At 48.9% G+C, this 16,065-nt stretch overlaps 2 protein-coding genes across 4 annotated transcripts in view; one reads left to right on the top strand and one right to left on the bottom strand.

Annotated features, from left to right (window-relative positions):
• The window catches only part of NINJ2 (ninjurin 2), a 78,122-nt gene that overhangs the window by 59,928 nt on the left and 2,129 nt on the right, over positions 1-16,065 (top strand). The window contains exon 1 of one of the 3 annotated variants that reach the window (XM_015061471.3): positions 8,710-8,913. The exons of the other annotated variants lie outside the window; for them this stretch is intronic. The gene's annotated coding sequence lies outside the window, so the exon portion shown is untranslated. Of the gene's footprint in view, positions 1-8,709; positions 8,914-16,065 lie in introns of those variants that run through there. 3 annotated transcript variants of the gene reach the window in all.
• Positions 1-16,065, bottom strand: part of B4GALNT3 (beta-1,4-N-acetyl-galactosaminyltransferase 3) — a 138,500-nt gene that overhangs the window by 18,027 nt on the left and 104,408 nt on the right. The gene's annotated exons all lie outside the window — the stretch shown is intronic.

The following is a 16,065-nucleotide window of genomic DNA, read 5'->3' on the forward strand; positions in this document are numbered from 1 at the left end:
ATCTTTTTTCTCATTTGTCTTCCTCTTCTGACATTTATGGTGTGGTGAGAGCACAGGGTTTGAAGGCAGACTCTGGCTTTGTCTCCAATTCACCACCTGAATAACCATAGTTTCATTACTTAGCTTCTGGCTCCCCATCTGTAAACTGAGGAATCAGAACAGTGCTTAGCTCAGGAGAGTGTAATGGGAATGAAATGAGTGGAGGCATATCAAATGCTCGGCGTAGTCCTTGTATGAAATAAGCACTATGGGGTATATGCTATTATTATTATTATTATTATGCATTCAAATAGTTTTAATTTTATACAAATTTATTGATCATCTATGGCTTCTGGATTTCCTGTCATGCTTAGAAAGGCATTCTTCCATCTAAGACTGGAAAAATATTCACCAAGGGTGTTATGGAAAGGGGTCTGTGGGAATCCATGTTAATATGAATCCCCCACCCCCTCTCCCCCATAATTTGGCTGTTTGCATATCAGGATTTTTTTCTTCCAGGAAGATTACTTAATTTAATTTAATTTAAGTTTGCTTAAAATAAGAGAAATTTATTCTCTTACAGTTCTGGAGGCTAAAAGTCCAAAATCAAGGTGTCAGCAGGGCCCGCTCCTGCCCAAAAGCTCTAGAGAAGAATCCTTCCTTATTTCTTCTACCGGTCTAGTGGACACCAGCAGTCTTTGGCATTTTTGGTCTGTGATGGCATAAGTTCAGTCTCTGCTTCTGTCTTTGCATGGTCATCCTCCCTCTGTGTGTCTAAGCCCCTGTTTTTCCTTCTACCCCCCCCCCACCCAGTTTTATTGAGAAATAAACCACTTTTACTGAGACATACACCACTGTGTAAGTTCAAGGCGTGCGGCATGACGGTTTGATTTACGTACGTTGTGAGACGATTACCACAATAGGGTCAGCTAACATCCATCCTACGAATGCAGTCTGTCTTGGTCTCTGTGGTATAGCAGGGTGCTTCCGTCTTACCCCATGTTCTAGAATTCTCTCAGTGGTGTCTTGTTCTTGAATAGTTGTTAGTTGTTTTTCTTGTGAGGGGGAGTGAAGTCAGTAACAACCTATATCGCCATCTTGGTGAGGTCACTCCTCAGGAATTATTTTAATTTTTTTTTTTAACGTTTATTTATTTTCGAGACAGAGAGAGACAGAGCATGAACAGGGGAGGGGCAGAGAGAGAGGGAGACACAGAATCGGAAGCAGGCTCCAGGCTCCGAGCTGTCAGCACAGAGCCTGATGCGGGGCTCGAACTCACGGACGGCGAGATCGTGACCTGAGCTGAAGTCGGACACTTAACCGACTGAGCCACCCGGGTGCCCCTCAGGAATTATTTTAAAGGGGAAACCTACTGCATTTAGAGTGTGTGCAGGGGCACCCGGGTGGCTCCGTTGGTTAAACGTCTGACTTTTGGTTTCAGCTCAGGTCATGATGTCACAACTCGTGATTTCGAGCCCCGCATCAGGCTCTGTGCTGACAGTGTGAAGCCTGCTTGGGATTCTTTCTCCTTCTCTCTTTTTTCCTCTACCCTGCTCTCTCTCTCACTCTCCCTATTTCAAAATAAATAAATAAACTTTAAAAAAATCAATAAAATAGAGTGTGTACAATGAATAGGTCAGGTTGCCTTTATGGTGTCTTGGTTTGGGGAACAGACTGTGTTAGCTTGCAGCTTTATGTCTAAAGAGTGGGCCTGGCAGGTCATACCCTGCCCCCTTCATAAACTAAATAACTTCCACTTGTCAGAAGTGCCAGCTTCATGCTGAGGTCCCTACCCTGGAGGAGTTCACAGTCCAATGAGAGAACAGACTAGTCATCAGATGGAAGGTGTCATTAAAGGCCTCCTGGTAGAAATAACATCCCCGATGGATGTTACTGGGTGGATAGCAAGGAGGGGAACCGAGGACATTCCAAACAGTGGGGACAAGACATTCAGTCACTGCTCTACGAATATGTTCCCATATCCAATGCATCAGATCCTCTTGCTACCTCTGTACAAAGGCACAGAGGCAGGGAGGACATCCTCTAGCATTGGAAAGAGGTGGCGAGATGGAGAGTAGCCAGAGGCCGGATCACAGAGCATCCGACTAAGACTTCCTGTCCCAGTTCTAGAACTTTCCTAATCAGATAGCTTTAAGAAAGTGGCTTTACTCCTCTGGGGCTCATTTTCCTTGTCCTTAATGTACAGCCTCAGCTTATGCCCTTAGGCAGCTATGGAAATTCTATAAGATCACACATGTGTAAACATTTTGTCCTGTACAGTGTACATATTTGACACCCTCAGGGTACTTTGTGCTGCTAATTAATAATGGGAGTTGTTCCTGCCTTAGGGGCTTCACTGTGGGTTCAGCCTGTCTGTGTTCCCTGGGGCTCTTGCGCCTGCTTCCTGCAGAGGGGACAGCTTCCAGCTGGATCCCAACCTCCATGTTCACAGCCTGCCCTGCTTTCCTGAGTCTTGATTCCTGCCTCTCCTAGTCTTTGTGTTGACCCAGATCAGGACTCTACTCTAATGCCCTTTAACCCTGGCAAAGATACTCCACAGGCAGGTCTGAGCCTCCTCCCCTGACAGGTTGTTTGTAGCAGGATTAGAATTTGCCCCCTGGGTACCTACTGTGTCCCTTTGGCCTTGTTTTCCCCAGGCATGAGTATAGGCCCCTCTCCATCTCTGGCAATTCTGCCATCTGCCCATGGGTAAGAGTTAATGGCTTAGAGATGGGGCAGGTGAGCATCTTCCAGCCAGACCTCAGCTCCTCTGCACACCACTAGAGCCCATTTGGAAACCACTGGAAACTGTGTCTTCCCCTGGGTGGTAGTGGTTCTCTCAAGACAGCAGGGTCCTGGAAGTCTGAAGACCACTGCAGAGGGCAGCACCCTACAATCTTACAGTCCTGTGCACAGGGCACTGAAAGGCACCTGTTAGGCAAAGAGCATTTGGTGGGAGTTTTAGAAACCTGCGTTCTGCTTTCAGCACTGTCTCGTTGTGTGGCCTTGGACAAATCCCTGGCCTGCTCCGGTCCTCGGTTTCCCCATTTGTAAAATGAGAGGGCTGGCCATAGGGCTGAACTGATGTCCTGTTGGCAGACAGACATGTACATGGTTTGAAGGTGAATGCCTTTAGGTGGGGCTGGCACTTCCCAGTGAGAAGCCTCTCCCACCACTTCTACCACTGAAGGCATCTGAATTTGTGTTCTTTGCTGCTCCCCAGTCCTGGCCCTTGGGAAAGGAGCCAACAGTTCTTGGCCTTTTTGGCACCATTATTTAAGAGGCCACCAAAGGGAAGAGGTAAGAACAGAACCAGATCAGGCTAGGTTCTCTCACTTTCTAGGAGCCAACCTTGACCTAAGATGCAAACGGTGAAGAAGTCACTGGGTTTCCCAAGGCCTGTGGTCCTCATGGCAACAAGAAATCTCTCATCCTTTTCTCCTATGCTTACTAGGAGATTGGTCTGGCTTCACAGGACCTGCTCAGAGGACCCAGCACCATGGAGGGTCTCCACTTGGTCTAATGCTCTGCTATCGCCATCTTGAAATTCTCAATAATTTTGAACTGGGGACTCCACGTATCCATTCTGTACTGGGTGGGCCCTGCAAATTACTGGAGGTTACATTATACCCATTTGGAAACCTTTTATCATGTGTTCTAGCAGTCTGTCCCCTTAGAGTACTGGTTCCTAAGACAGGCTCTGTGATTACCAGAGAAAGAACATTCTGAAGGATTCTTCTTGTCCTTCAAGGTCCAGATGAGATGACACGGAAACCATGAAGTCTCCTCTGACCTCCACAATGGATGCTCTCTTATTTTCCCACTTTATCACATGGCATCCATCACTTTCTATAATTCATCACAAATTCCCTGTCTGAAGGATTCATCTCCACACTATGCCCTCTGTGCTTTGACTTGCCCAAGATAGATAGATGCTCAATAAATGTTTGTTGACTGACTGGAAAGCAAATAGAACTATCTTCTCAGTTCAGAGTACAGGGCAGTGCACACAGTGGGTGTTCAATCAATGCTGCTGACTCATTCAGGGAGCAGGCCAGGCAGTTGCACCATATGGGCCTTCCCTTGCCCCAGCTAAGGAGTCACATGGATGATCACAGTCTCCTTTTCCTACTCCGTGAGGGTACAACCATAGAACCAACGAGGTCCAGCATGGTACTGCTCAGTTACAGGGTTTCCTGGCGTGGAGGTGGAAAGGAATTACTCCTTACCCACCATCCCCGCAGTTTCAAATGCCCTCAGGTGCAATTATATTAAGAACCCCTGACACTTGCAAAGCACCTCAAAGTTTGCAAGCCACTTTTACACATATTATTCTCAAACTGTCCTGTAAGTCAGGAAAAATACTTAAATACCAATTATGTATTTGTTTTAACATTTTTCCTTTTACTGTGTTATGCTCATTGAGGAAAAATAAGAAAATACAGATTGAGCAAAAAGGAAAAGAATACCTCAGATTCTAGTACCTAGAGATGATACCGTTAATATTTTAGTCCATAGCCCCTCAGATGTATCTACACGTATAAGCATATATTTTTTAAAATAAGATAATTCCAGGGGTGCCTGGGTGGCTCAGTCGGTTGGGCGTCCGACTTCAGCTCAGGTCACGATCTCGCGGTCTGTGAGTTTGAACCCCATGTCGGGCTCTGGGCTGATGGCTCAAAGCCTGGAGCCTGCTTCCGATTCTGTGTCTCCCTCTTTCTCTGCCCCTCCCCGTTCATACTCTGTCTCTCTCTGTCTCAAAAATAAATAAACTTAAAAAAAATAGGATAATTCCAGCACTGTTTCATAATCATGTGATTCCCATTTTTAATAGGTGGCTAACAGAGGTCCCAGGTCACAGTGGGTAGTGCTAAAGCTTGACTCCAGGTGTCCTCTTAGGCCAGTGTCTATATCTGGAACCAGGCTGCTGCTTAAACTCCTCAGGGGCCAGAGAGATTGGTTGCTTCTATTTGATGGCGGTAGGAATTGTTTGCTCGGATTGGGCTTAGGGGAAAAGACCCCAAAATTCTCCTGGGTGCCCCATAGTCCAACATGGGTGAGGCCAGGCTGGGTTGGGCCTGGCTGCTGCTCCAGAGCTCCTACCTCTGTAAAACTGGACTTTGCCTTGCAGTAAACAGTCACAGGGATGCCAGGGGTCGGCTGTCGGGCAGGGGGGCCCAGAGGGAGCCTGTGCCAGGTGGCGGGATTGAGCTGTATACGACTGACCCCAGAGAGCAACTAGATATCTGTTGAGTAGCCTTGAAGGGCTGCGTTTTTTGTGTTTTTAGAAAGGGAGTGAGGACACAGCAGTGACCCAGCAACTGCCTCGCTGCCCTGGGGCATTGGCCCAAGCTGTAGAAAGGGTCCTTCCAGCCAGGCTCAGGGCAGGACTACCTGGCCTTCCTGCCTTCTTTCCTCCTCCAATCCCTCCCTCCTCCCTCTCTCCTTCTTTCTTTCCTGAGCACACACTACTGGTCAGATACTGTGTCAGGCACTAGAAGAAAGATGTCCTCAGAGATCTGGCCTTCAAAAGCTAAACAGAGGCTTACAGAACAACACAGTTGTTAAGAGTTTGAGCTCTGGCCTCAGACAAAGCTGGGTTCAAATTTTGACTTGCCCATCTCTAGCTGTGTGACGTCACACGTGTTACTTAACCCCTCTGAACCTGTGCTTCTCCTGGAAGGTATCTATAAGAAGTGAGAAAATTCATGAAAACACTTAGAAGAGTGCCCAGAACAGGGCGAGTTCTGAATAAATGCAGCTACTAAAAGAGAAGCTGTACATGTGGAAGAATTTAGAGTTTGGGCTATTTAACATGTTCAGCACCCACGGTGGATCTAGTTCTAGAGAAAACCTGGGGGCTGGGTGAGAACTGGCCTGCACCCACTGGACATTTTTGCCAATGGTTTGGCAGGGTTTGGCAGACGGTCATCCCTTTCATGTATGTGGCCTGGACCATACACTAGTTCCCCACTGTGAGGGGGAGGGGTGGTACCCTCTCCTTTTACAAAGGAGGAAGCTGAGAAGCAGTGAGTTTGCACCACCTGCCCGAGAGAAGAAATGGCAGCCAGGCTCAGTTCAGATCCCAGCACAATGCCGACCATTCACTCAACCTTCATCTCCCCAGACCCTGGCCATGGCATCGGATCTGTTGCTCAGAGTGCAGGAGCTGGCCTGGGAGAATGTGTGATTGTGCACCTTACTTCCACATTTGAATCCTGAAGAAGGAAGAGAGAGCAGGTGTGAGAAGCCAGGTGGGGACTGCCGGGCAGAGAGGGACTCTTAGGGCTCAGCTTGCAGCTATCCTGGCAGGCTGGCTGGCAGAAGACTGAGACCTCTTTGGATTGGCTGAAGCCACTGGGGCAGGGACTCAGGGCTGGCCGACCCTTGATGGCAGTTTCCACCCTGGCTGTGGTCCCTGAGACTCTGCTCCGGGAACTCCTCTCTATCTCCATCCTACATGCCTCTGGAGCTGCAGTGAGCATAAGAGCATTGCTTCCTCACCTGCAGCCTGTTTCATGTATGCCAGGACCCAGACACTGCGACCACAGGGACAGTACACACACACACACACACACACACGTGCACACTAAATCTGTAGGGAGGATTGAGGGGGTCAGAAGTCACATGCCCATGTAAGGAGCTCTATCTATATAAGAGACCTGTGGAGCACAGCTCACCATGGTTCTGCCTCTTAAGCCCCATCCAAATGAATACAGGGTGACAAATGCATCATTAGCTCATTCAGCATGCCGGGCTAGGTGCCAGGCTCTGGGACACAGCAGTGAACAAGACAGATAAAGTCCTTGTTCCCATGACGTTTATCTGCTGGGGTGGAATTGAAAAAGTCTTTTTATCTCCTGGCTTCCCCCTTGATACACTGTATTCTCTGCTAAACCTTGTCATTTCAGGGGATTCGGAGAACAGGGCTATGGGGAAGGCAGGGATCTCTGTTGTATCCTAGATACCTAGCACAGGGTAGGGGCTGAAAACATGTTTGTTGAACTGAATCAAGTAGGAATCTTGGCAGGCTCCCTCCATAGGCCTGGGTGGGGTGGGAAATGCACCAGCTTCCCTTTTCCCACCTCACTGTCAGATATGATCTGCTTCATGAGGTCTTTTCACCTGGACTGTCGCCAGACACTGTGGGCACAGCTCTCACTGCTTCTTAGTCTAATTGCCTGAAATCCCAAGGAAACCATCCCCGCCTTTTGGAAGCGTGCGATCTAGTGGGGACATACAAAACTCATATGCACCGTCATGTGGAATGTTGATATTTTACCTTATGATTAATTGTTCTGAAAGTCATTTTCACCTACCTGTGTGCAGGCCTCCTATCCGGATTTAGTTTCCACCACAAAATCGAAGGTTCTACAAGACCAAGAAAGGCTCAGTAAAGGTTCCTGAGTCAAGCCATAAAGAGAATCTAAGGGTAAATGTATCAGAGCCCTGTAAACAGGCACGTGATCAGTAGTGCGAGGCAGCTCTGGACACTGGGCAGGAAGGAACTGGTGGAGTATGCTGGCTGCTGGTGTGAAATACAGATTTTGATTTATTCATATTCAGAGGAAAGATTTAAACGTGCTACTTATACATACTTTAGACTAGTGTCCACTTTTGAGAGGGTTGCAATGCCCTATGCTTCTAGGGATTGTATGGTGTAGTGGTCAAGTGCACAGGCTCCAGAGCCTACCTGGGTTCAAATCCCAGCTCTGATATTTAACAGCTGGGTGGTCCTGGGCAAAATTACTGAATTGTCCTGAATCCCAATGTTCTCATCTATAAAACAGGTGTTGTTAAAAGAATTCAGCGACAAAATCAACATGAAAATGTCAGGCCCTGAGCCTAGAAGACAGTAAACACTAGCCGTTGCCATTCGGCAGCACGGTGTAGACCAATGGGCCTCACACTTGAGCTTGCATGAAAATCACTTGAAAACAAAGATCGCTGGTTTCTACCCTGAGTTTCTGATTCATTAGGTGTGGGGTGGACTCTGACAACTTGCATTTCTAACAAGTTCTATTGCTGCTACAGCTTCCTCAGGGACCACCTTTTAAGAACCACCAGTATAGAAGGAAGAATATAGTTTAGGATTCTGACATTGAGACCATCCCGTGGTATCAGGTGACTTTGGGCAGATGGTCTCTTTGAGCCTCAATGACTTCACTTGTAAAATGGGACTGTTGGTAGCCACTTCGTGGGGGTTGTATCTGGCATACAGTATTACCATTAAGTGTTATTGTTCCGATTTTAGCCAAATCTGTTGGCCTTTGCAAGATGAGGAGGATCACAATGAGTAGAGATGGGTGGGATGAGCCTGGGGAATGCTGCTGAGAACCCCAAGGTCAAAGTGGGGCATGGAGCAAATGCCAGATGGGTCTGGGAGCCTCAGAGCAAAGTGCTCATTTAGAAAGTACTCTTGCTTAGGGTATTGGGAGACAGCAGAAAAATTCTTTGGAAATTTCTATGTAGCCAATCCATGATTAACTTTGGACCTGAGATGACAGTGTTTCCTGAAAGCCATTGACAAGGTGACCTCTTGCAGGGGAGGTGGAAAACGCTTCCTAAGAAAAAGCAAACAGGCCCCATGGGGTTCCTATTGCAACCCCTATATCTTCCTGTCCCTCCCTGCACACTCTCTTCCTTTTTTATATAGCCCCTTTTTGTTAGAAAGCAACCCTGTCACCTCCTGCCTCACAATGGGATCAAAACCACTTGGGTTCCTGACCCGTGGCAGGTGGAGCTAAGGCGGGCTTGCCTTGCTGTTTCCCGGAGCGGCCCCCTGGTGGAGAACAGTGACATTGCAGACCTTCCCAGGGGGAGGTTTCTCCCCACGTGTCCAGTGTTCCAGCTCTAAAGCCCGGGTCTGCAGCCTGGGCCAAGGGCTGGAGCTTCTCAGCAAGACTGCGCCCAAGGCTTGGAGAAGATTTCTGGGTCAGTTGGGTATTACTATTACCGGAATAGCACGCAAAATACACCCCACCCGAGGTGGTTTAGAGACTGTTGATTTTTAAGAGATCCACTGCTCTTGGCACCGGGAAGCAGGCAGTCAGAGTGCTAGCTAGCCCCAGACCGGGCCTCAGGGGTCTGGGCCTTTGCAAGTTTTGGCCTGAATATCAGTGGCAGTTTCCAATCTGAGTCATTCACTCCCTGAGGCGGGATACCAGTGGGGAAAGGGCTATCCTTGGATAAGGGGCTTTTTTTTTTTTTAAAGTTTATTTATTTTGAACCGGATGAGGGGGGGCAGTGCGCAGAGAGATAGGGAGAGAGAATCCCTAGCAGGCTCTGTGCTATCAGCCCAACACAGGGCTCGATCTCACAAACCACAAGATTATGACCTGAGCCAAGATCAAGGGTCGGACCCTTAACCGACCGAGCCACCCAGGTGTCCCCAGGGACTTTTATTTTAAAGGCAGATTCACTGTCCAAACACTACTCCCCTCACCCAGAAGTCATTGTGTATGAATCCCACCCTCAAAGATGCTTTGTTTTGCCTTTTTGGAAAAAAACTCAAATAAAAAATTCAATGTTATCATCGCTTATTGCACATGTAACATGGGCAAGTCACCAAGCTAGGCACCCAGGGGACCCAGGTACCGAGGGGACCCAGGTATACTGAAGATGCAATCCTTGCCTTAAAACGGGCAGCCAGAGGAGCCGTCTAGAGAGGTCTAAGCAAAGCCTGAGGCCAGTATGGAGCACAGCAGCCTTTGCACAGAGTCTGGGCAGAGCGTGCCTAGGGACAGGTTCTAGAAGGGATGAGAGGCTTGGGAGGGTGGGGAGGGCATGCGAAAGAAAGGCCTTAAGTCCTGGAGCTGAGCAGGAGCAGGCCGAGAAGGGCGGGGTGTGTTCAGGGAACAGTGAGTAATCTGGTGTGGCCCAGGGCTGCTGAGCATCACTGTGCCTGGCACAGGCCGAGCGGTAATAAGTAAGGGTTAGCTCTCTGCCCCCTCCCAGGGGTGAAAGGAGGAGCAGTGCACCAGGCTAGAGAGAGGGGTACATGCAGGCCAGCTGAGCACCTGTAGCACTGAGGCCTGGCAGAGACCCCAGGCCCGGTGTAGGGGGGCTTGTCTGAGAATTTCCCTTCTTTTTTTTTTTTTTTAATGTTTATTTATTTTTGAGAGAGAGAGCAAGAGAGCGTGCGCACAAGTGGAGGAGGGGCAGAGAGAGAGGGAGACACAGAATCCTAAGCAGGCCCCAGGCTCTGAGCTGACAGAGCCACCCAGGTACCCCAAGAATGTCTCTTCCTGGCAGATGGGCCTGGTGCAGCTGGAAGGTGAGACTCGCAGGGGTGAGAACAGGTGTTGTCGAAATGGACAGAGAAGTATTTCGATGACCACAGGGTTTGCTGGAAAGACTAATGGTGCCTTTGAAATCTGGGCTGGGACAGGCCCTGAGTCACAGCATATTATTTAAAACATGCCCTAGGCCCACAGGTGCCAAGTCTAATCCTGAGTGGGAGAGATGCTTCTCTCATATCTGTTTGAATACTTTATAGTTTTCAAAGCCCATTCACCTGCTTTATCTCATCGATCTGTTTAACAGCAGTTTTGTGCTAACCGGGGCAGGTACTCCTCCCATTCCACAGATGGAGAAGCTAAGGCCTGGGTATGATGAAGTTATATATTCTACTTTGTTTTAGCCATTGGCCTTGTTATAGTGAGTGTTTGCTTTTGTTTTAAATTTAGTATTATTATTATTTAGATAGTTCAAACATTCAAATGGTTCAAAATTCAAAAGGTATGGATAAAAGTCTCTGTCAACCTTATCTTCACAGCCGCCTGGGTCACCTCTTGCCAGTTGGAACCCAAGCCTTTTGACTTTAGGACTAGTGCCCTTTCTGCCACCTGGTGCAGGGGCTCAGGGACACTGTAGATTCAGGAAAGCCTGAGGCAAGTTTCACTGCTACAGGTGTTTTACCTCCTCTTAGCAGTTATGCATATGTATCCTTGGGGACTAATTGTCTTCTTTAATCTTAGTCCACATACGTTTATCTTTCCATCCTAAACTCCTTGGAGGCAGGGAGTATGCCTTCAATTTCTGGGAGGTGGTAGAGTAGGGATTAACCTTGTAGGCTCAGGCATATAGAAAATTGGGTGGGGCGCCTGGGTGGCTCAGTCGGTTAAGTGTCCGACTTCGGCTCAGGTCACGATCTCACGATTTGTGGGTTTGAGCCCCGCATCAGGCTCTGTGCTAACAGCTCAGAGCCTGGATCCTGCTTCGGATTCTGTGTCTCCTCCTCGCTCTGCCCCTCCCATGCTCATGCTCATGTTCTGTCTCTCAATAATAAATAAACGTTAAAAAAATTTTTTTAATAAAAAAGAGAAAGAAGATAAAAACCTGTGCTGTGTGAGCTTGTACAAGTTACTTAGGTTCTCTGAGCCTCCACTTTTCCAACTACAATGATCATGCCCTTACCAATTTCACAGGGTTCTTGTGAAGACTCACTGAGATGACTCAGGTCCCATGTTTAACCCTGGGCCAGGCACAAAGTATGCACTCTGTAAGTGGGACCTATGATTCCCAGGGTACTGAGTTTGTGCACAGTAAGTCAGACCCAAGCATCCATTCAAACTTAATTCTGACAGGATTGGGGATCTCAGGCACCTAATTAAGGGCAAATTGGCATAGTAGGTCACCCAAATCCATATGTTTGAGCAAATCATTCTTCCTGAGCTGGGATCCACCCTTTTTCCCAAAGGAGTCTCCCAACAGCCTGGCTCATCCCCATTTTCTTTTTGGGAGAGGCCTGGATTTTCTGGATAGTCAGTCATTTTGAGACCAACAGAAAGGCCAACAAGGCATGGGCCTATTTTGTCTGTAACCTTGAGCCTGAGTTTATACACGGGGAGACTGCCATATGGCTTTTCTCAGGGCTGACAGTAATGACTCACTGCAGGGTCACCAATGCCCTTGAACTGTCTTGGGCAAAGTGGCTCACTGGATCTGCTTCTGGGCCTTGCTCCACAGCTGCCTGACCTCTGCTTCTCTCAGACGAATGTCCTCAACCCCTGAGACTCTCTATTTAGACACAGGGGCTTCCCCACACCTGTATCACTCTGTGTTCAGAGGGACCCAAGAAATCATTTTTTCTAACCCTCCTCATCTCACAGATAAGAAAAGCAGCCCAGTGGTGGCTACAGTCTTGCTCATACCTCTAGAGCTTGTAGCAGACCCAGGATTTGAACCCAGGTCCAGGGTGCCTTCTGTGATCCTGTCCTGGCTGCCACAAACCCCTACCCCTCAGCCGCTCCTTCTCCACAGGGTACTCACTCCCTGCCTCAGGCTCCAGGTCCTAAACATTCTGAGTGGCAGATTCCATGGCTTTGTGGTAGGACAGTTACTTACCCCTTTGAAATCTGGTTTCCATGAAAGGACAGAATGATCTCTTGGAGCCTTGTGGTCCCCACTGACCATAATATCAATTAGCAACGTAAAAATGTGTTTACTTTTCTGTTAAAAGAGGCATTCCTTTCCTATCCAACTCAAGTTTTGTAAAGAAACAAAAATATACGCCAACAAGGATGAAGGGATACATAATTGCCTGGCAGAACAATGGAGCAATCCATGACTTCCAGGGATGGAATCCACAGAGCCTGGGGAGCTGGGACCTGGCAAGACAAACAGGGTGACAGGGAAGTCTGAGTTGGAACAAGGGGAAAGGACAAGGAAGAGAGAGGAAATTATTGTACTGGGGCAGGCCCAGGAGTGGGGCAAGCTGGGGAAACAAGGAATGGATCTCCAACCCCCCTGCATCACCCCACCCCAGCCAACACAATCATGCCCCTCTTGTTGTCCAGAACCCCCATGACACCCCATAATGGGACTCTGGATATATTCCCATCTGCCCTGATGCCCCCCTGCTCCAACTTCCTAACAGTCAAATTCCCCTTCTGGGTTTCAGGGGCCATTGGCTGGCATGATTTTGACGGGTTACCTTTCCCATGGGTATATGCATTTTAACAAACTGAGCCACCCAGGAGCTCAGGGTATATGCATTTTAAATAGGGATTCTGGAATCTCTGGTTCGGCTTCCTGCTTTCTTCAAGTAAAAGTGGAGGGGTTGAGGGGGGTAGGATGGAATAAGACAGATGCCACTGGGAGACAGTGTCACTGAAAGATCTGACTGAGGGGAAACAGGAGAAGAGCTTGGAGTAGTTCTCTTTCTCTGGGGAGAAACAAAGTCTCATTCTGTCTCTCCATAGCCTCCACCCCTCCAGAGATGGGATTTTCCTTCTCTTTCATAGATTTGGAAACTGAGGCCTAAAGTGCCAAGCCCAGAGACAGAGGTGGGCCCAAAGGCTGAGAGTCCTAACCCTGCAGCCCCTGCTCTGAGGAGCCAGATGAAAGGGGCCAGGAGCTGGAGTGAGAGCATGTGGGTTTGAGGAGAGGGGAGGCTCTGGCAGACTGGCCTTGCAGGCTGCAGCAGGGGGCAGGGGCAGCCCTGGGAGGGGGCTAGCGCCAAGGCCAGCAGAGGGAGCCGACCAGATCCAGTGATTCCCAAGTCCCAAGAAATATAAATGACTCATGCTGGGTGGCTCTGCACGCCAGCCCAGCCCACATTCCCGGGCCTTTGTTCCCAGCCAGCCTGGGCCTGGCCTTAAAGGGCCAGCTCCTAGGGCCTGAGCGTGGGCCGCTCCACCCCACCCCCACCCTCCTCTTTAATCCTGGCCCTTCCTTGGGTTGCTCCTAGTCTCTGGGCTGTGGGTAAAAAGGGTGGCATCCTGCAGGATTTAGGGGTCCATCCGATTGAATCTTCAAGCTGTAAGGGAGGGCTCTCAGGTCGTTTCATCCATCCCTCTGCCTCTGCACCTAAACTGTCCAAGAAGGATTAAGAAAACCTTTGCCCTGCTTTTTAAAGATGCTTCTGTGAGGGGACCCCTTTCAAAGCAACTTCTTGCAGAGTCTCAAACCATCTCCCTTCTAACACCATCCCCCAGGCTGCAGGCTGGGCTGAGGCCCCTCTCCCAGGGCCCCTCCCTCTATTTTCTCCCCACTCCACCCTGGGCCCCGTCAGTATTGTTTTTTTCTTGGCTCTCATTTGACACGTGTTTGGTGGGTTTTAGGTTGGATTGTGAACCCGGCTCCCTGTGCTGGGCCTCTGAGGGGTCCAGGTTTCAGGCCAGTCCTATCCTGTCCTGCCCATGGATCCCTCGGGGGAGAAACACCATCCTGGCGCCCGTGCAGCCGGGCTGCCCCAGTCATTTCTTTGGACCTTGTGTGCCACCATGTGGACATTCTGGAGATCTGGAGCCTTCTGGGGCTCAGAGGGGGCACTCTGCAGACATTCCCACAGCCACCAAACCAGACACTGAAAAAACATCCTTAGCTAGAAAGTAGCCCTGAATCAGCACAAACCAAAATAGAGGCAGGCCCTAAATCAAAGAGGGAAAGATAGGACTGTACCCTCTGTGAAACAATGGTTTTTTTCTTCCTTTTTTTGTAAATATATATCTTTTAATGTTTATTTTTGAGAAAGAAAAAGAGAGACAGAGACAGAGCGTGAGCAGGGGAAGGGCAGAGAGAGAAGGAGACACAGAATCTGAAGCAAGCTCCAGGCTCTGAGCTGTCATTACAGAGCCCAGTGTAGGGGCTCAAACCCACGAACTTCGAGATTATGACCTGAGACAAAGTCCAACACTTAACCAGCTGAGCCACCCAGGTGCCCCAACAATGGCTTTCTTAGAGCCATTGAACAACAGAAGCCAGCTGGCTCTATTAAAACTTATAGATAGCAATATTTTTTGTTAAAGCTTGGGAAGATCTTTGTGTCCCCAAGCAAACAGCCCCTTCTGTCCCCCAGCCCCTCACACAGTATTTGGGCAATGCTCTGAACACAACTCTAGAGCTTTGGGTTTAAGGTTTTGTCCACTGTTAATATGCAAATTTTAAGAGAGGGGTCTCCTTAGATGCTTTCACAGTAATTTCAGGGTTTATCAGATCTTGAACTGAGAGCTGGGTTTGGAGGGAGTAGAAAGTGTCAAGCTATGGGGGAAACTGGAGGGAGGGACAAGGACAGGAGGAGTGGGGATGACCAACAGGAAACTCCATGGGCAGGGAAGCCCTGCTCACAGTTGTTCCCTAGTCAGAGCCCTTCCAACCATGGAGAGGCCTGGGGGCTGCTCCATAGACTCTGTCATTTAATAAGTGTCCATTGTACCCAGGACAAACCTTTACCAAATGGGCTAGAACCATGGGCTGTAGCTTTGAGGCCTTTGTGGGGCACTGGCCTTGGCATCCCTAGCCCCAACCAACCAGGCCAGCTGGCTCTGGATAAGCCCAACATCCAGAAGGAGCATCCAGAGCCCTCTGAGACCTGCCCCATCCATCCTTCCATCTGCCCACCCACCCACTCAATAGAAAACCTCTGTGGTCATCTGCAGGGTTAGGTCCACCCTCCTTCCAGGCTGTCACATCTTTCAAAGTTATGCCTTCCTCTCATTTCTCACATACTCTCCCACAGTTCCTTGTCACCCTGATCCTAAATCAGACCATAGTCTTTCAGTGGATCTCCCTGCTTCTGGACCCGCCTGAGCCCATGCATTCCAAACACTGCTCCTAAATTTATCTCCCTAAAACACACCCAAGTTCTCCTGAGTGATTGCGGACTCTGCCTGCAGCATCCAGTCTGAATTTCTGGGCCCAAACCAGAGGCCTGCTCCCTAAGCCCTATGTTGTCACTCCGTCTTTCGGAGTTAGTGACTTCCTGAGAATAAGAGCTTTGTTTTATATTTCAAAAGCAAATCAAATGTAAATTATATGTCAATAAATCCTAGCCAAAAAACCCAAAACACTAGCATGCATCGCTGTGTGCATACAGACATGCATTCTGATGTGCATGGCTGTGGCCTCAGGGCTCTTGGCCACTCTGTTGAGTGGGATCCAAACACGGCTCCTGACACATTTGCTAAGCTGTGCACCCCGCCTCAGGGCCACATCATTCTGGGAGATGAGGTGCCCTTCCTATTCCCTCCAAGTCTCAGAGCTCCTCCTATTGTGTTCTGAGATGCTTTCCTTTCAGAGGAAAAGAGAGCGGCCCAAGGCCAGGCTGGGCCCAGGCAACACAGAGAATGAAATGAGGTTGGT

Source organism: Acinonyx jubatus, chromosome B4, assembly GCF_027475565.1.
Source record: "Acinonyx jubatus isolate Ajub_Pintada_27869175 chromosome B4, VMU_Ajub_asm_v1.0, whole genome shotgun sequence".
NCBI classification, from domain to species: domain Eukaryota; kingdom Metazoa; phylum Chordata; class Mammalia; order Carnivora; family Felidae; genus Acinonyx; species Acinonyx jubatus.